General features: G+C 46.3%; 1 pseudogene; it reads left to right on the top strand.

Annotated features, from left to right (window-relative positions):
- Positions 1 to 18,864: 18,864 nt before the first annotated feature.
- LOC106826259 (large ribosomal subunit protein eL36-like) lies at positions 18,865 to 19,347 on the top strand (annotated as a pseudogene).
- The last annotated feature ends 905 nt before the right edge of the window (positions 19,348 to 20,252 follow it).

The following is a 20,252-nucleotide window of genomic DNA, read 5'->3' as shown; positions in this document are numbered from 1 at the left end:
AGATGGGGAGGGTCTGAATTTGAGAAAGAAAAAAGACAATGCAGCAAAGAGAATAGAGTCTTTTTCAAGCTTCTGATGGACAGAGAGGTCTGTAACAGCTCTCGTAATGGGAGAAGCACAGCTTGGTGCTGAAATGATCTGGGCTCCCCGCACTCCTGGCCGGCAAAAGGGTGATTTTTGCTCTTGCCCGACCAGTAAAGCATCTATGACCTTTATGTGTTTAAAATGGCCAGTGGGGCCATTTGTTTTGTGGCCAGTGCACAGCCCCATTTGTCCCATTCCCAAACTCCAGCATGCTTCCTCCCAGTGGGAGCTCTGCCAACCGCTCTGGATTCCTGAAGGGAAAGAACACCGAAAGTGAAGCAAGGGGCAGGAATGCGGTGAAGCCTCTGCTGTAACCGCTGCAGCTGGAGAGAGACAGCACTAGGTGCCTCTGGCCCCAGTCAGGGCGCCTGGCTGGCCCCTGGGATGGCAGTGGTGAGGGCAGTGGGGCTGTGTGGCAGCAGGTAGCCTGCTTGGTTTACAGCAAAAAGAACTAAATATGTGTCCCTAAGAGAGACCTCTGGACACTCAGAGCCTCTGGATTTCTTGAGCCAAAACACGCAGCCCAGTCCCCAAGGAACAGAGCCGGCATCCCAGAGTGAATGCTGGTTCCCAGCTATCCTTAGGATCTCTCGTGAGATAAGCGTTTCTTAGATAGACCCAAGAGTTTTATTCCAAGGTTTAGAGCAGGTTAGATGGGTAGCTGTAGAGAGGGACCCACTCAGAGAGTGAGTGACCAGAAGGGGACACAGGGGTCTCATGGTCAACCCTCCAGCTTTGGCTGACAATCCGGGAAGACAAAGTAGAACTTCATACACTGCGCGCCATCAACCACAGGGAGCGCGCAGACGCCCAGGCCCCTCCGCCCCCCGGGCGTGCACCATCTCCGAGGAAAGCAGGCCGGCGGCAGGTGCCTTCCCCACACGGTGTCTTTGGGCATGTGATGCTACTGTGATCCTACTTGGGGGATGGGAAGGGTCCGTGAAAGTTCACCACTGTGACAGGAAGCTTCAACCCTGTGAAACAGGGCTCTGGGAGCTGTCTGTGTTGTACCCAGAAATCAGAACCTCTCAGGGAGGCTCTGCTTTACACCAGAACTCTTAAGAGAGCAACAAGAAAATGGGACTAAGAAGAGGAATGCAGAGGCCCAGCGTGAGAGGGGACCCTGGATCAGCCTATAAGTACAACCCCATGCTCCTTTAGTCAGTGGCCCCTAACTTATGGACTTATCCAGTAAGGTCCCAGGGTTTCTGACTGTAGAACTTGAGTACATATAAAGCCAGCCATCAACCCCAGCATCCAGGAATGCTCCAGGTAGAGCAGACAGGGCTTCCCAGCTTGACTGACTGCCCGTCTCCCTCCCACCATAGGGAGGGTGAAGCCCGATATATCACCCACTCACCCCAGCAGGCCCCTGACTCAGAGGTCACTTCTTCAGGTCTCAGGCTGGGGCCTGAGGTTGAAAATGTCCTTTTGTCACAATCAGAGCTTCCTGATGGGAAATAATTTTTTAAATGTGTGTGTTTTGCCAGAGCTCTCCTGTGTAATGTATGCTGTGTGTATACATATTCAGGCATATATATACATAAGTATATGTGTGCATACACATGGACACACACATGTGCATTTTATTGCTAAAAACATTGGCTGAAGCTGTAGCTGTGCTCAGCCTGTAGCTTGGTTTGTTAAACGAAGACAGCGGCGAAAGCTGCCAGCCAAGCACACTATTTGAAAAGCAGAGCGTTCATCACCTGAGCTGGTCACTCATTTGGTTGTGGGAAGGGCGAGGGCTGTCTTCTCTGGGTCCTGGAACAGATAACGGACTTTCAAGGAGCACGGATCACGGGCTGCACCCAGACTCCCTGGCCTTGAGAACTAACACCAGGGAGAGTCACAGATAAAATGCAGCCAACCTCTCTCCCTCTTTCCACTCCCCCCTCACCCCAAGAAAAACCCACCTGAACCTACTGCACAATTAGAGGGATCTGGGGATTGAGGGCACTCGAGCTGTCCCAAATGCACTGATTCACATATTTAGTGTAAATTCTCTGCATGGACTCTCAGTGTTAATAATAAAAGGCAACATTCTTTTACGACTTCTGCTGTGTGCTAAATAAAGGGTGAAGGATTTTGAGTGACATTCTGCAAATCACCACACATACCATAGGCCTGATGACTGACATCTTCTCTAAGGACCTTCCCTGAGGAACAGGGGCAGAGCCTCCAGCAAGCCGCCCATCAGGGGTGCTCTTCCGGACCTCGGTCCCGGCTCCAGGAGACACAGTGTGGAAAAAGGCTCTAGCTGCTTACTTACTTGGGATTTGCAAATCCCTGGAAGTAAACCTCATGGGTTTCTAATCTACTATTTAGAGACAAAAAATAAATCTGCCTAAGTTGATGCTGCCACATTTCTGGATGCTTTGTATTAGAACCACTTTAGCAGCCTCATTGTGTTTTTATTACTTTGCGTTTTTTGCTCACAAAACGTGGTTAAGCAAACCAAAACAGAGAGGAAAAATTTGAACTCCTCACAGCCAAAATCAGCTATGCCAAATTTCAGGCTCCAAACAAGCCAATTTATAAATAAACATGCTGTGTTTGCCAAATAAGGAGGAATGTGTTGGAGAAGGCAATGTGGAGTGGTGGAGAAAGTGCCGAGCTCTGCGGGGCGAGAGAAGGCTGGAGCTGTAGCCCCAGCCCTGTCCCTGAGAAGCCGTGTGATGGGGGCCAAGTCATCTAACTTCTCTGAGCCTGTTTCTGCCTCTGTGACATAAGGGGGAGGGGGGACCAATTGATCTAAGGTGGGAAAATGCTCCTCTCCTTAGCAAACACCCTCGCCTATGGTGATGTTTTTTTTCCCAGTTCACACAGCAGCTCAGACCAAAGCATCCCGTCCTTTCCACTATCCTGTTAGAGTGACCAACTTGTTCTAGTCTCCCTGGGACTTCTGTGGTTCTAACACTGAGAGTCCTGTGTCCCAGGAAAGCCCTCAATTGAGGGCACCCTGGGACAATTGTGTTTTTGGTTTTTTGTTTTTGTTTTTTTTTTTTTTTTTGAGGAAGATTAGCCCTGAGCTAACATCTGCTGCAAATCCTCCTCTTTTTGCTGAGGAAGACTGGCCCTCAGCTCACATCCATGCCCATCTTCCTCTACTTTATATGTGGGATGCCTACCACAGCATGGCTTGCCAAGCGGTGCCATGTCCGCACCCAGGATCCAAACCGGCGAACCCCGGGCTGCTGAAGCGGAACGTGCGCACTTAACTGCTGCGCCACCGGGCTGGCCCCATCCTGGGACAATTGTTAATCTATCCTTGGAGTCTATTCTGACTCCATTGGCTGAAGAGATGTTCATAATCTCAGGCATTTGTAGAGCATTTTAGAGTTGGACCTAGCTATTCAAAGTGTGGTCCTCACAGGCAGCGTCAGCATCCCCTGGGGGTCAGTTGGAAATGCGGAACTCAGGTCCACCCACCCCAGACCTACTGAGTCACAATCTGCATGTGAGCAGCTCCCCGGGTGACTCAGGTGAAACGCATGACAGTTTAGGAAGCTGTCCTAGGAAACAGTTTTACCTACATGATTGCAGCCTGTTGGGGCGGCTTTATTCCCCCCCATTTCCCAGTGGAGGAAACTGAGGCTCAGGCAGGTGGCTTACTTGTTTATTTATCCATTTGATCCATACTCATTAAGCACCTACTGTGTGTCAGGCACCATTATGTGACTTGCCCAAGGTCACACAGCTAGTAAGTAGCCGAGACAATCCCCAAACCCATACCTCAGGTGGCGCCAGAACCACAGTTTAATGTGGAAGCTGACTGCAGCTCAAACAGGCCTCCCAGGGCTGTAGAGAGCCTCAGAAAGATGCATAGAAATAACTTCAGATACCCATTCTTGGCTCCCGAAACTGTGAGCCTATCAGCTATTTATTTACACAGCCCCAAGAGCTTGCAAATGTCCTCATTGTTACCGCCTCCCTCTCATCCCCCTCCCATACTCCAGCGACCGACCGGCCCACAGGAAGATTCAGAAACACTCGCCATAAAGTTTCACACAACACCAAGGCCATACCTCTGTGCTATTTATCTTCTTGAATGGAGGGCAACTGGTTACTTCATTTGCCACAATGGGGCTGGAAGGAAGAGAGATGGGAGGAGAAGAGAGGATCCTTACTTGAACTGCTAAAACCAAAGAGAAATGCTTTGGGGGACGATTTTTCCAAAGTTCGTGAAATGTTTTTACATTTGGTCCCTAGAGATAGCTAAATCATGCGCATGGTTTTCCACAGAGCTAAAAGCACTGAAAAAAAAAATCTGAATATGGGCCAGTAAAATGTCATCATGCATTCCCATCTTGGGTTAGAACCTTCCCGTCCAGCTCCAGTCTTCCTTCTTCAAAGGTTTTTATTCAGAAATTGACTGTCACCACCACGGGATCAGATGGAGTGTCCAAAAGGAAGAACATAAGACTCACTGTGTCCAGCTGAGAAATGTCTGAAAATCCTCAAAAAATAACAGATGTAGTTTCTCCTCCGTTGATCTGCCCTCCGGTCCCCTCAGTTTAGATCCCATTTTGAATTCACAGACACGCTGCTCTCAAAAGACTCGGATGCGGTGGGTCAAGTGTCTAACAGCAATCGTTTCGCCTTGACCCCCCTCTCCCAAGGAGCAGTAAGTAATTCCAGGAGCCGCTTCTCAAGGCCAAAAGGGCAGCCTGCTCCAGGGCCACCCCCTGCCCTCCCCAGAGCCACCGACAGCCCTTCTGTTCCTTGGGGCTCTTCTCTCCCAAGCCCTCTGTGCCCGCTCCTCTTCTGCCTCCAGAGACAAGCATTCACCCCTCTTTCACCGCAGAGGAGGAACCAAGACTAACAAAACTGGGCATGAACAAAGCTTATTTACCAAAGTCCTGGTCTATTTACTTTTGTCCTCTGAGATGACAACGATGGTGGTGTGGTGGTGGTGGCTCACATTTACTAAGTGCTGATCATGTTCCAGGCACTGTTTTGGGAGATTTCTTTGTATCATCGCCTAAGGGGCAGGTGCTGTTGTCATCTCTACCTTTGGAGGAGGCCACTGAGGCACAGAGTGCGAGGGAATTTGCTCAAGGTCACCAGCTAGGTCACTCAGGCAAGGTAACTAGAACTCAGCAGAAGTCAGCTTCGGTTCCTGAGGCCAGGCCTTGTCCACTCTCCTACCCTCGACGCCTTGACCCACCCTCTAGCAAAGGCCCTGTGGACCCTTTCCTCCATGGAAGCCTCATTTCCCAGCCAGGAAGTGGAATTGGGTGGGAGGAGGCATCATGGCCTCAGTTTCGAGGGGAAGTTTTAAATCTCTGAGGCCCCACAGATGGGGTGACCCCCAGTTCACTAGATGTTAACTCGCTAGAAATGAACCCTCTTGGGGTTCTCCTCTCATCCTTTGGGCCACACGTCTTGGAGACTGTTACCTGATGTTTTCCAGTCTGCAACAGCCTAGTCTACGAGAACGGCTCTCTTGTCCAATCCCCCAATCCCTTAATTTTACAGAGGGAAAACCGAGGCCCAGGAAGGCCAAGAATGACTTGCCCAAGACCACACAGGCAGCAGGAGAGCCCAGGCTGCTGGTTCTCAGAGTTAGTGTGTGCGGTGGGCAAGTGTGTGAGCTCTGAGGTAAATGCTGGGGATGCCACACACCATCTCTGTGACCTTGCACAAATTACTCAATGTCCCTGCTCACTTTCAACATCAGTTAAATGGAAGTGATGAAAACAACAGCGCCTGCCTCACAGGCTTTAGGAGGATTAAACATTCCAGAGTTGGAGCCAAGCACGGCACTCAGGAAGTGCTCGAGAGTCTTGGCTCCTTTTTCCCTTGTTAATTACTAAATGCAACATCACCTATCATCCAGGGGGTTAATGGATTTTCTGGCGCTTTCTGCTGCCTTTATGTTTGGGCATCATTTCCACCAGAAGGAGGAGCTCTTCTGGGTGACCTGCTCAGCAGGCAGTTATCAAGCATCTGCCTCTCAGAAAGCCTCCCACTTACCCCAGGATGGGGACAGACACCCACCACCATCCCTACGATGGGGCGGCTCTCATCACTCTGAAGGAAGCGGGCATTGAGATGTCTCACTACTCTTCGTTCTTAGTTTTTCACGTTTATCTTCAAAACACTAACTCACTTTGGATGGTGAAATGATGTAATCTACACAGAAATTAAATTATAATGATGTACACCTGAAATTTATATAATGTTATAAACCAATGTACCTCAATAAAAATAAATTTAAAAAAGAGAAAAAAACTAACTCATTTTCTTGTTCTTTAGGGGAAAAAAGGAATATGATAAAGGGATGACACGGAAGTCAGCCTGTAGAAATCAAACCCTGGATCCTTCCCTCAGGATTAATTTTGAAGGAGGGTCTCAGTACCCGAGGCTAATTGTTTTGTAAATAGACCAAATGAGGCACTGGGTTTACTTTTCTAGTTCCTTTCAAACCTAAGTTAGATTAATTGTTGCAACTCCTTTCTAAAGACAGATTAAACTAATAAAGCACCTACAATGAGGTCCTGCACGGAAGAGGCACTTAGCATGTTTGTAGAAAGGAGGACCGTAGAACAAGAGGCATACCTCTTAACCCACACAGAAACTCCTCTTTTCCTCACCTGAGAAATCTCTCTCGTGGAGATCTCGATGGAAAGAAACAGATGAAAGCCTTCATGTTCTTTCAAAGGTACATAAGGCCAAGACAAGTGCCGATCTGGCTCTATCGCGGGCTTGAGCCTTCAGAGTGATACCAGCCCTGATATCAGTTCCCCTACATTAAACCCAGCATATGTGGGATTAAAACCAAAGCTCTCATCCCCTTTCACTGCTTATTCCTTGGCTTACTGGCACCAGAATCCACTATCCACTGCGGACAACCAAGAACACCCACCTGCAGATTCCCTTATCTCACCATCCTCCTTCCTGCAAACAGCCTCACAGGGCCAAACACAGGCTGGCGGGAAAGGACCAACCAGCCAGGCCACAGTCTCCTCCTCCCTACAAGCAGCTGCATTCCTTACAACCTTTAAAAGCCCTTGCCTCCCATCCTTTGGGGAGATGAGACAGTCGACTTTAAGGGCTCACTCTCATCTCCCGGCTGACGTCACCCAAAAAAAAAACCCTTTCCTTGCCATAAGCCTGGTGTTCCAGTTTTTATTTGGCCCCTCTTGTGTGATGAGTAAAGAACCTATGTTCGTAGCAGGTAACGCAATGGGCCTGAAGGTAGGACAGACCTCCCCGCCTGCTGGGAGGGAACCTCTAATCCCCAGGTCCACAGAATAACCAGAAAACCCAAATTCAGAATCCTCATCTCTCCTCTTGCCTGCTTCCTCTCTTCATGAGAGGAGAAGGTTGGTGTCGCGGCAGCCCCCAGAAGGGAGACTGCAGATCCCCAGGCATGGGAACACTTCTGCCTCACACAAGACCCAGGGCTGGGTCCACTGATTTCCGGTTATTTGGCAAAAAAGTGCAAATTAACTCTCAGTCCTCAGCACCCAAATATATGACTCATAGGCAGCCCGCTAGAAAGGACACAAAATGAGGAAATGCAGAGCAAAGTGCCAGAGGCTCTGTGAGCATTTCTGGAACGAATTCCTTCCTGGCCCGGTCTCCATGATCCAAATGCTCAGTTTCTGGGGAAAATCACTTTCTGCAACACAAACACCCTAGGAGAGTGGGAGGCAGGGGATGGTGGCCCTGGGCACATTAGGATCAAGCCCCCAGAGGCCACAAAGGAATCTCTCCTTTCCTTTGTTTATGCAGTTTTACCAAAAAGGCCCTTTGAGTTAGTAATTCTGCCTTTGAGACCTCAGAGAAGCAGAAGAGCTCCCTCTGGGCCTTCTCTAAGGTTTCTCCTGGTTCTTCTCCTTGGATCTGATGGTTAAAGAAATAGCCACACAGTGATTTCTGTTACTTCCATCTGAGTTCCTTCTTTTCAGGCAACTGAGCAGATTTGACAACTAGCAATTACAAGAACCTAAATGCGTGCAGGGCTCTCGCGCCACATATATTTCCTCCACCTTGTAAAACAAAGCTCCTCATCAGTTTGGCACATATGGGGGTCCCTCTCCCGCCTCCACTCTCACTCATGATAAAAGGATCCCTTGTTTCGGGCTCTGCAGCTTTCAAAACACTTTCACATGTTCAAGTCTCTAAGGCAAGGCAAGCAGAGCTCTTGCCATTGGCGCCATCAGAACACCCCGCTGCTGATGCTCCCCCAGCCCACGCCCAAGCACGATGCTAAATTCAGTATAGGTATAGCCATACTTCATACTGATCGATCTTAGTTTTCAAAACGCTTTCTGAATACAGTATCTCATCTGAGCATCATAGTTCTCCTTCAGGGTTGGCAGGGTGGAAACTAGTATCCCATTTTAAGGATAAAGGAAACGGAAGCTCAGAGCACTGAATGATTTTCCCCAGCACTACTGTCTCTGACCAGAAGATCAATCAGAATTTCAACTCCACCCATCACTAGTAATATAATGACAGCTAACATTTATGGAGTGTCTTTCATGTTTCAAGCAGCGCTAAGCATCTCATAGGCATTTCAGCCAGAAGGTAGAAAGGAAGCCAGTGACTTTCTCTCACCGCTGGATTCCCAAGGATGTCAATCCAAATGCACTTCTTGGGCACCTACCCTGGGCCCAGCAAAGTGAGGGCTTTGGAAATACAAAAACTAAGAGCTGGTCCCATTTACAGTACTTACGGTAGAGTCAGTGAGACAAGAGGAGATTGTGCAAAACAGAGAACAATGCAACCTAATCCATATTTATGGCCTAAATTGTAAGCAGGCCAAACTCTCAGAGTTATGGTAGCTCAAAGGAGAACTAAATGGAAGATTTACAGCTTCACTGTTCAGTATGGTCGCTAGTGGCTACAAGTGACTATTGAGCACTTAAAATGTAGCTGGTCCCAACTGAGATGTGCTATAACACACACTTTAAATTGTAAAAACTTACTACCAAAAAAATGATTGTGAACATATCTCATGAATAATTTTTATATTGATTACATGTTGAAATCATAATGTTTTGTATATGTTGGATTAAATAAATTAAAATTAATTTCACTTTTTAATATGGCTACTAGAAAATTTTAAATTACGTATGAGACTCACATATTTCTATTGGACAGTGCTGATTCAAATAATGATCAGTCATCGACATGTTTTAGATGCCTAACTAAACACTAAGCACTCTATGTGCATTCCCTTATTTAATCTTTGCATTATCTCCACAATTTCATTATTATTACATTTTACAGATGAGGAGGCCATGGTTTAAAGGAGTTAAGTATATAGCTATTAAAAAGGATAAGTTAGAGGGTGGCGCAGCAGTTAAGTGTGCACGTTCCGCTTTGGCAGCCTGGGGCTCGCCAGTTCGGATCCTGGGTGCGGACATGGCACCACTTGGCAAGCCATGCTGTGGAGGTCTCCCACATATAAATTAGAGGAAGATGGGCATGGATGTTAGCTCAGGGCCAGCCTTCCTCAGCAAAAAGAGGAGGATTGGCAGCAGATGTTAGCTCAGGGCTGATCTTCCTCAAAAAAGAAAAAAAACCTATGTATTGCAATGGAAAGTGTCCACAATAAGTTGTTTTTTTTAACAATGATCATCCACTATCATAAAAATAAAACATACCTATATAATTTGCGTGTGTGTGTGTATGTGAGGAAGATTTGCCCTGAGCTAACATCCATTGCCAATCCTCTTCTTTTCTTTTTTTTTGGCTTGAGGAAGATTAGCCCTGAGCTAACACCTGTGCCAGTCTTCCTCTACTCTGTATGTGGGATGCCTCCACAGCATGGCTGATGAGCGGAGTAGGTCAGCACCCAGGATCCAAACCCATGAACCTGGGCTGCCGAACTGGAGCACACAGAACTTTAACCACTTGGCCACAGGGCTGACCCCCTATATAATTTATTTTAAATAAGGACATTAAGTGACTTGCCCATGGCCATCCAACTAGCCAACTGCATGGGCAGGACTTGAACCTCTGACAACTCCAAGTTCATGCTCTTATCCCCATGAGAACCCACAGAGATAAAAAGGCTTTGGAGGGCCTAGGAGCTGAACTCCCACACACGTCAGGTCTTCTCTCTGCAGTATTGCTAGAAGACAGCCAGTTAGCTTCAGCTTGAATACCTACAGTAATTGGGAGTTCATTATCTTTCTAGGCACTATGCCCATTGTTGGCTACCTGTTGTTAGAATTTTCCTCCATTAAATGAGGAGAAATCTGTCCATCCTAAGTTCTGTCCTTGAGTTTGGGACCCTCACAGAGGAGGTGACCCACTTGAGCTAGGCTGAAAGTATGGGCTGGCTTGTACTGGTCTCTAAGGAGAGACCTCAAGTGCAGTTCCAGCAGGCTCCTCACTGCTTCATGGGGAAGGAGCCCCAATCCGCCCTACAGCCCACTCCTCCTACTTCCCCTGCCCAGTACTTCCTGTGGAGTGACCCACGTAAATCTTGCTTGCTTGGTGTGCACTGCCTCCCTGATGTGGTTGTGGGACCACAGCTGCAGCAAACGCCTGAATTTCCATTCATGGGAAGGCCTCCCACTGCTGAAGGGATAATTATTTGCCTGCTGCACTGACAGGTTCCCATCTGGTGAAGGCTGAACACTGTGTCTTTAGAAAAGACCCCAGAAAAGGCAAGCTCCTGGCCCGGCTTTGACAGATTCCCTCAGCTACTCTAAGGGGAAGAAAGAAATTGCTGGGGTAGTGTTTGGGGGTGGGGCGGAGAGACAGAGAAGAGAAGAGGGAGAATCTGGGATGCTAATGAATTCCTTGTGATCTCACTCTCCTCATTCCAGCACATGCTCCTCTGCAAAAATTGACGGGGCTGCCTTGCCAGCCGGAGCCTGAAAATGTGGCCAGGTAGACAGAATCCCAAGTCCTAGAGCGGCCTGTGAGATGCTGGCTGCCTGCTAACAGATGAAGGTCCAGGGCAGAAAACAAGAGAAGGCATCGACAAATGGGGTCCCCACCCCCACCCCATCCCTGACATACTACTTCCGGCGTCTGCTTTCCTGGTCTGCCCCTCTCGCAGTGATAACAGAGCGGTGGATCCAGGAACATTTACAGCCAAGAGAAGTGGCACCAGCAAACCCTGCCACTGCCTCTCCCCTCCTCTCACTGCCACTTTCAACATCAAAAAATAATCAAAGAAATGCCCTTTAGGAGCTTTAATAAAGAGTCTGAAGTCTATAATTGGATCCCCAGTTCCATTTCATCTACTGAACCTGTGGGAGGCCCTGAGTGGTCAGGCCTGCAGGCCAGCCATCTGCCAGCAATCACGATTGCAGGTTGTTCCTAAGAGTTGGTGCGACTAGCACAGCTAGGCTTGAGTAAACCTACAGAGGCATTACTGATTCAGCCAGTTCCTGGCTTTGCCCTCAGTGCTTTGTACTCTCGCAACAAATTTGTGAGCCAGGAGTTATTATTATTAACATTTTAGAAATGCAGAAATGGGATTCAAAAGAATTAAACGACAAGATTACCCAGCCAAAAGAAAAAGGCAGAGAGGGGATTTGAACCCAGGTTTATCCTGCTCTAAAATCTGTACTTTAAAAAACAAAACAAAAACCCAAAATTACTATTATGGAAAATTTCTAACGTCACCAAAGCACCACAAACTAGTAGCATGAACTACCATATACCCATCACCAAGTTATAGTAACCATCACCACGAGGCTGCTCCTGTTGCAGCTCTACGCCCATCCATTCTCCTTTATCGGGTTATTTTGAAGCAAACATTAGATATCATGTCATTTCATCCATAAATCGTTCAGCATGTATCTCTAAAAAAGAAGGATCCTCAAAATCTGTGCTCTTGATTTCCTCAAAATAATGACCCTGGATGAGAGATTACCAAGAAACCGCCCAGAAAAGTTGCAAGATTTATATCACCCCCAGAGGGGAATGAAGCATTCCCTGGCTGCCTGTGGCATTTCGGCATAATGTGGGGAGGGTACAGTCATTATCTGCTAAGTCCAGGAATGCCCGCTGGCAACCCAACCTCATGTGGACCTGCCCACCTGGCCACATGGACAACCCATTCTTAGCTGTTACCCCAGGTGACATTTACCTAAAGAAAATGTTGCCTAAGCAGTCTTTTCCAGCTATATTATCTCAGAACTTGTTAGCCTGTGGGCTGTCCTATGTGCACAGACAAACGCCAACATTTACTCAACACATATACTATGTGTCAGATGCTGAGTGAGGTGTTTCCATGTGTATCAGGAACCTAACGCTTGATTTTTTAAAATTTTAATTTGATTTTTGTTATTCAAATTTCCAATTGGTTCAGAATTCCATCTTGCACTTGAATATTATGGAAGGGACTACATGTAACCCCTTCAGGGGCTGAATTCATCAATCAGCAATGTTTCTTGAGAATGTGTGTGAGTGTGTGAGCATATGCACATGTGTAAGCTATCCTGCAAGTCATCCTGGAGGGTACCAAGAATAGAATATATTTCTTGCCTTGTACTGCAGAGGAAGAAATTTCACTGTATTCAAGTCTGCAAATACTTAGTAATCTCCTTCTTCCACATCGCAATGCCTGTCCTAAGGAACTTGGAAGTCTAGTAGGATGGATAAGACAAAGTACACAAACAAGTAGATCTACAAGGCAGAACATACCAACTGCCACAGCAGATGTAAAAATAACACGTCATGGGAGTTGAAAGGCAGTAGCAATAATGCGTGACTGGGGGAAATCAGCAAAGTGTTGATGGAGGAGGTGGCATGTGAGACACAGACTGTTTCCCAGGGATCACGGTTCACTCTACACGCCATGAACAACAGACTGTAGAGGCCACTTACTGGGTTCTATGCTCCAGTTTCTCCTTACCACAACACGGGTGACGGTCCTTACCGAGCATAGCCGGCTTTGGTCCCATCTGTGTTCTTCTTTGATGAGTCCAAGGGGTCCCCCACTGTTCTGGGCTGTCTGCCCCTTACTGTGAAACTCTTGTTGCTGGTAGTGATGGTTCTCGAGGTTTGCTTGTTAACCCCAGGAAGCTGGGTGATGCTGCAGCTCTCTGCGTCTCCAGCAGGTGGGTTTGTTCATCAAATCATTGGTTTATGGCACGCCATGAGATGACAAGGGGGTTTGAAGCACTCTTGGAAGAAGAGTTTTACCTTCTTGGGGCAGGGCTGAAAATAGACTCATGGTTAGGGTTTTTACAGGCAGAGGTGATGGGGGAGGGACCTGAAGAAGAAAGGCACAGAGGCAGGAACAGAGAGTGTTCAGAGAGTGCCAACTGGAGGATGGGCTGTGGTGGAAGGCAAGACAGGGAGAACCAGGGAGGTGCATCTGGAGAAGCAGGCTGGGGCATTTTACAAAAATGCTTAAAACGTGCTGAGGACTTACACAGGCAATGGAGAGCTAATGAAGAGATCTGGCAGAACTGTCACATACCTTAGGAATGTTAATCTGGCACAGCAAGTAAGATGGACTGGAAGGGAGGGGAAAAATGGAAGCCAGGAGACCAGCTAGAAGGTTCAGGGTGTACAATCTGTACTCATCTGCTTACTTATCCACAGCCCCCGCTGGAAAGTGGGCCCATGAAATAAGCCTTCTACTGGCTCTAAACATCTTGGGAAATAGGCCTGCACTGCATTGTTTGTTAACCAGTGCCTGACACACAGTAGGTGCTCAATAAATATTTGTGCCTGGCACATAGGAAGTATTCAATAAATATTTGTTGAAAGAAAGGAAAAGAGAAGGACAGAAGAATGGAGGGAAGGAGGTAGGGGGGAGCCAAACCGTAATAGGCTGTGGAGATGGTTTAGAGGAGAGGTAATGCATGCCTTTCTGCGGTGGTCAACCTGGTAGAAATGGAAGGTGGGGGAGCCACAGACATTTCAATAAGACCATCTATAGGATTTAGCAAGTGACTGGATGTGGGAGGAAAGCAAGAGTGAGGAATCCAGGATGACTGGGAGAACGACGGGGCCATTCATAGAAATAAGACAAACAGGGGGAGGAGCAGGTTGGTGGGGAAAAGCAGCAGAAATTATTTTTATCGTGGACATTTTGAGTTTCCGGTCCCAGCCGGGCCACCACAGGTGGCTGTCCAGTACCCGTGGAGCTACAGCTCAGGAAGGAGCTTGGTGCTACAAGTACAGACTGGGAGGCATCTGCAGAGAGGTCCTAGTGGGTCGTGGGAGTGGGTGAGATCACCAAACAGAGAAGAGAGAAAACAAGAGGCCCGAGGGCAGAGCCCTGAGGAATGCCAACACTTTACTGGAATGCAACAAGCAACTGCTGGAGAGAAAAGGACAACTGGGAAAGTGCAGCATCAGGGTGGCCAAGGAGGAGGGTTCAAGCAGGGGGAGGTGATCAGCAGGGCAGATGCTTCAGAGGTCCACTGGGACAAAGCCTGGAAAAGAGCCCACTGGATTTGGCAACAGGAGGTCACAAGAGCCCTCAGAGGGTGCAAGGACTGTGATGCACAGAGAGTGGGATCCAGATTGTGCTGGGTAAGAAAGGAGTGGGTGGTGAGAACCAGGAGGCAGCCAGCTGAAACACGCTTTGAAGGGTTTTGGCAGCCATGGAGAGAAGAAGGAAGGGCCACTGCTTGAGGCGGAGGCAGGGCCGGAGGAAGAGGTGTTTTTAGAATGGGGGAGATGAGAACCCATTTGTAGGCGGAAGAGAAAGAAGCAGTGAGGCAGAAAAGGAAGGAGACAGAGGGCATGGGGGAGCAGAGCAAGGCCCCAGAGAAGAGGGGAAAATCAAGAAGGCACTTTTTTTAAAAAGGCTACAAATCAAAGGAACTCATAAGTGGTGACAATAATAAGTCCTTACATTTGAAAAGCAGTGAAATGCAATCTACGAGGCATTTTTATATGCTTTATCTCATTTAATCCTTGTGATGGCATAGTATTATCATGTCTACTAAAACACAGGAGGTTAAATGACTCACCCAAGATCACATATCTAATAAATAGAAGAATTTGGGATCAAAAGTCAATCAAGAGGGGCTGCCTGAGCAGCATGGTGGTTGTTTGTGCGCTCCACTTCGGCAGCCCAGGGTTTGCAGGTTCGGATCCCGGGTGCGGACATATACACTGCTCATCGAGCCATGCTGTGGCAGCGTCCCACAAACGAAATAGAGGAAGATGGGCACAGATGTTAGCTCAGGGCCAATCTCCCTCACCCAAAAAAAAGTCAATCACCAGAGCCTCACTGATTAAATAAATGCCTGCAGCCCGCACTGGGTTAGGTGCCAGAGATCCCGAGAGAACAGGAAATCCTCCTGCCCTTGAGGAGCTCACAACCCAGTAGGTTGAGCTCCATGCTACTGACACATATGCTCCAAGCCATAAATGAGCTCAGCAGAGGGCGCTGATTCAGGCCGGGAAGGGAGAGGAGCAGGATCCAAGCGAGGCTTTCGAGAGGAGGTGACGTTGATCTCAGTCTGGAAGGATAAACAGGAATGAGCTGGCTAAGAAGTGGGCAACCAGACGAAAGGCGTTCCCAGCAAAGGAGGCTGGTGTGCAAGAACCTGGGGCCTTTGGGAACTGTGAGCCACTCACAGAGGGTAGGTGTGGCAAATTCAGGAGAGGTGTGTGCCAAGATCGGGGTGGGGGTGGGGGATGGCATGCTACCCTGAGGAATTCTAATTGTGTCCTTCAGGTGAGAGAGCCAGTGAAGGGTTTTAAGCAGGGAAAAGATGTCATCAGATTTGCATTCTAGGCAGTCACTCTGGAGAAGCCTTGGAGGCAGTGTGGAGGGTGGATTAGAGGGATGGATTAGAGCAGGACGTTACAGGAAGCGGGGAGACCAGTTAAGATGCAGATGTAGTGGCCCAGGCAAGAAGGAATGAGAGCCAGCCTGGACCAGGGCAGTGGCATTTACAGTGGAAAAGAGAATGAATATAGTTATAATATAATATAATATAACATAACATAATGTATATGAAGAAAGAACTGGCCAGCCTTAAAGGAAGAAGGAGATAAGGAAATAAGGAAACAGAAGGGTCTAGAATAATTCCCAGGTTCTGGCTTAAACAGAAGCAGAAAGAGAAGCAGACATTGGTGGAGGTGGGGAGTTGGGTAGAAAAATGAGTTCAGGACATATTGGGTTGAGAAGCCCAAGGGACATCGGGTGGAGGAACCCAGGAGGGAAAAGAGAAAATGGTCTCTCATGCAGCCTTGAGGAGCACTGGCATTTAAGGAGCAGGTGAAAGGGAAGAGACCTGAGAAGGAAGTCAAAGGAGAGGCCACAGAGGCAGGAGAGAAAAAAAGGAGAAAATGATTTCCCAGAAGATGCTGAGATGAAGTGGTCACCTGGGAAGATGCTACTGAGAGTCAGTAAAAAAGAGCACCACTGGGGCTGGCCCGGTGGCGTGGTGGTTGGGTTCGTGTGCTCCATTTAGGTGGTCCAGGGTTCTCAGGTTCAGCTCCTGGGTGTGGACTTATACACTGCTTGTTGGGCCGTGCTGTGGCGGCATCCCACATACAAAATGAAGGAAGATTGGCACAGATGTTAGCTCAGCAACAATCTTCCACACCAAAAAGAAAAAAAAGAGAGAGAGAGAGAGTACCATCTTTGTTTGCTTTCAAGAGGAGGGGAGATGTCTTCCTCCAGGCTGGTCAGGGGAGATTTTAGAAAATAGAAGGAAAGTGCAAAAAAGAAAGTTTCTTTCAAGCTGAGAAATGGAAGGAGAGAGGGTTGAGTCCATCTCCTCTCCTCTTTGCTGTGTTTTCTTGACTCTTGCTGCAATGATCTGTGCATTCAAAGAAAATAAAACATGCTATTTGATGAAATGTGGACAATCAGATGTTGAAAATGTGTCTATTATTTGCTTCAAAAGTAGACACGCTGAAAATGGAGACCATCCAATATGATCATGCTGTCCTTAAAAATGTTCCTTTGATAAACGGTAAAGTGTTCTGTTTACCAGAAATGTTAACGAGGAAAATAAACCACAGGGCTATTTAGTAGTATTTCAAGAGAAAACAGGAGGCAAAAATAATGCAAAACTGCGTGAACATTGCAGATCTCAGCTGCCCTTGAAATCTTTTTTTCTGCCGAACGTTATATAATTCTTCATCAGCCAAAGATATCTGTTTCACATGCTAAAATTCAGTAAGCACGTCATACTTAAAGGATGGGGTATTGAGAGGAAAGAATAACATAAGGAGATGGAAAAAGGTTTGGCACATAAAGGTAATGCACACAAAGGCCTGAGTATTTTCCAGAGAAACTTTAAGAATACTATTGAGGGGCCAGCCCTGTGGGCAATTGGTTAAGTTCGCGCACTCCGCTTCAGCACTCGGGGTTTGCCAATTTGGATCCTGCGTGCGGACCTACACACTGCTCATCAAGCCATGCTGTAGCAGCATCCCACATAGAAGAACTAGAATCACTTATAACTAGGATATACAACTATGTACTGGGGCTTTGGGGAGGAGAAAAAAAAAGAGGAAGACTGGCAACAGATCTTAGCTAAGGGCCAATCTTCCTCACCAAAAAAAGGTTTCTTTAAAAAAAAAAAAACACTCAGCTTTGGGGAAAAAAAGTATATTATTGAAAAATAAGTGATGCAGACTTCCATTTCAGATGGTATAACCAACTCTCCTGCTGAAAGCTAAAAATTCTGGATGAAATACTAAAAATATCTTCTTCTAAGTAGGTGAATGAAAGTAAGGAATATTCAGCCAAAACTAAGTGACAGTGGGAACGCAGAGAGACAAATGCAGCAATTGCCAAACCAGTTATCTCTCAGTTTTCAAGAACTTAAGGAGCTCCAGGGACAGGAGACAGAGCCCAGGGTCTGCCTATGGTGGAGATTCTAACTGGATACCCTCCCATACAGGTGAGGCCCTACAAGCTATGCTTTCACTGTCAGGCTAATCTAGAAATAAATCTAATCCTTCCACCTGGAGGGTCTGCAACCAAAATGAGCTTTCTTGATTCTTGGTATAACATGAAAGTGAAACAAACTCCTGAAAATGTGTAACCAAAAGCTAGCTTTAACACAAGTTTGCAGCACAGATTCATATTAGTAGGATGGTCTGAAAAGCCTCCAGCAGAGAATTTAATGTGAAGTGGTCCTACATGCCTGAACTGCTGGAAGAGGCAAATGCAAATCCTCTCTAGACAAACCCACCTTTATTTCAGGCCCCCCCCAAATTCCCACAGATAAAGTTTTAAGAAATATAAGCTCGAAGTCAAAAATCACAAAACCCAAGGAAACTAGGCACCTTGAGCAAGAGAAGCAGAAACACAGGCGGCAGAATCAGATTCATGAAGACTTTAGATATAGGAATTATCAGAAATATGATATAAAATAACTATTTTAGAGCTTTTAAGAAACAAAAAAGGGAATTAACAATGTGAGTCAATGATAGACTACAAAAATGATCAAGCAGTTTTTAATAAGTAAATACAATTCTGGAAATGAAAAATGTAATAATTAAAATTTAAAACTCAGCGGACAGATTTTAATAGCAGATTGGACGCGCTGAAGAGAGAATTAGTGAACCAGAAGACATCTGATGAAATGACTCCAGCTACAGCACAGTGAGAATTCTGTACCCACTGAAAATCTAAAGAACAAAGGTAAAAAAAAAAAGAAAGATTCTCAAACAAATAAAAACTAAAAGCACTCGCTACCAAAGATCCTCACTCAAGGAAATTCAAAGTAGGTACTTCAGGCAGAGAGAAAGTAATCTCAGCAGGAAGGAATGATAAAGAAAGGAGTGAAAGGTGATAAAGGTAGTAAAATAGTCAAATATTATCTATTTTATCTAATCTACTATTGACTACACAAAACTATAATAATGTTCTATGGCATTAAAAAACTAATAAAAGGGTACGTGCTGCCATCTGGTCTCTGGGGCTGTAGTGCAGGTCCAGTCACAGCTCTGTGCCATCTCATGGCCGTGGACCTCAACAAGGGCCACTAGGTGACCAAGAGCCTGAGCAAGCCAAGACACAGCTGCAGCCTCAGGTGCCTCATCGAGCACACCAAGTTCCTGCAGGACATGATCCAAGAGGTCTGCGGCTTTGCCCTAAACGAGTGGTGCACGGTGGAGCTGCTCAGTGCCTCCAAGGACAAGCCGGTGATCAAGCTCATCAAGAAAAGGGAGGGGACACACTGCACCAAGAGGAAGCAAGAAGAACTGAGCAACGTCCTGGCCACAATGGAAAAAGCAGCTGCCAAGAGGATTGAGCCCCCCACCCCTACCCCACACATAATAAGAACTTCACAGAAAAAAAAAAAAAACACTTACAAGATGGAACTAAAACACATAACCCAGTAACATAAGTCAGAAGGTGGGTGATTGGAATTAAAGTTTTTTAAGGTCCTTACAGTATTCGGAAGAAGGCAAAAGGATAATGATTTACTTAGGACTTTGATAAGTTAAATATGCATGATAAATTTTTAGATCAACCACTAAAAGTCCAGGAATATTTAGCTTTCAAATTAATAGAGGGGGAGAAATGAGGTGATAAAAAATAATCAATCAAAAAGGAGTTAAGAGAGAAGAGGAAAAATAAGCATAAAAAGGGAGAACCAAATAGACAACCACTAAAGAAAGAAAAAGAATATATCAGTAATTGCAATCAGTGTAATGCAATAAACGCTGCAGTGAAAAGATTCTCAGAGTATTGAAAAATCTAGCTCCATAGTTTTTAGAAAACCAGGTTAGAACATAAGAATACAGAAAGGTTAGACTCAAAAGAATGGAAAAGACACACTAAGCAAATCTAAAGTAAGAAAAAGCTGATACAACTACGTAAGTATCAGACAAAATGTACTTGAAAGCAGAAAATATTACTAGATATGAAGCGTCACTACATAATGATAAAATTATACTGCAAAAACCCACAGACTAAAAGAGGAGACTGAAAATCCATCATCAGAATGGGAGATAGTCATACTTTCAAGTGATCAATAAACTGAGCAGCCAAAAACCCCCAAATCAGTAAGGATTTATGGAATTTGAACAGCACAATCACCAAGCTTAATTTAATGGACACATGGAGAACAATGCCAAAGCAACGTTCCAAAATCTTACAAGGACAGCACAGGGAAGGAAAATTATATACCAAGTTCACTCATGAACATAGATGCAAACATCATAAGTAAGCTATTAGCAAACTGAATTCAACAATGTTTAAAAGGATAACACGTTATTATTAAGTCGGATTTACTCTAGGAATG

This window comes from Equus asinus, chromosome 13 (assembly GCF_041296235.1).
Source record: "Equus asinus isolate D_3611 breed Donkey chromosome 13, EquAss-T2T_v2, whole genome shotgun sequence".
Lineage (NCBI taxonomy): Eukaryota > Metazoa > Chordata > Mammalia > Perissodactyla > Equidae > Equus > Equus asinus.
The sequence above is the reverse complement of the archived record's forward strand: the minus strand, read 5'-3'. Positions and strand labels throughout refer to the sequence as shown.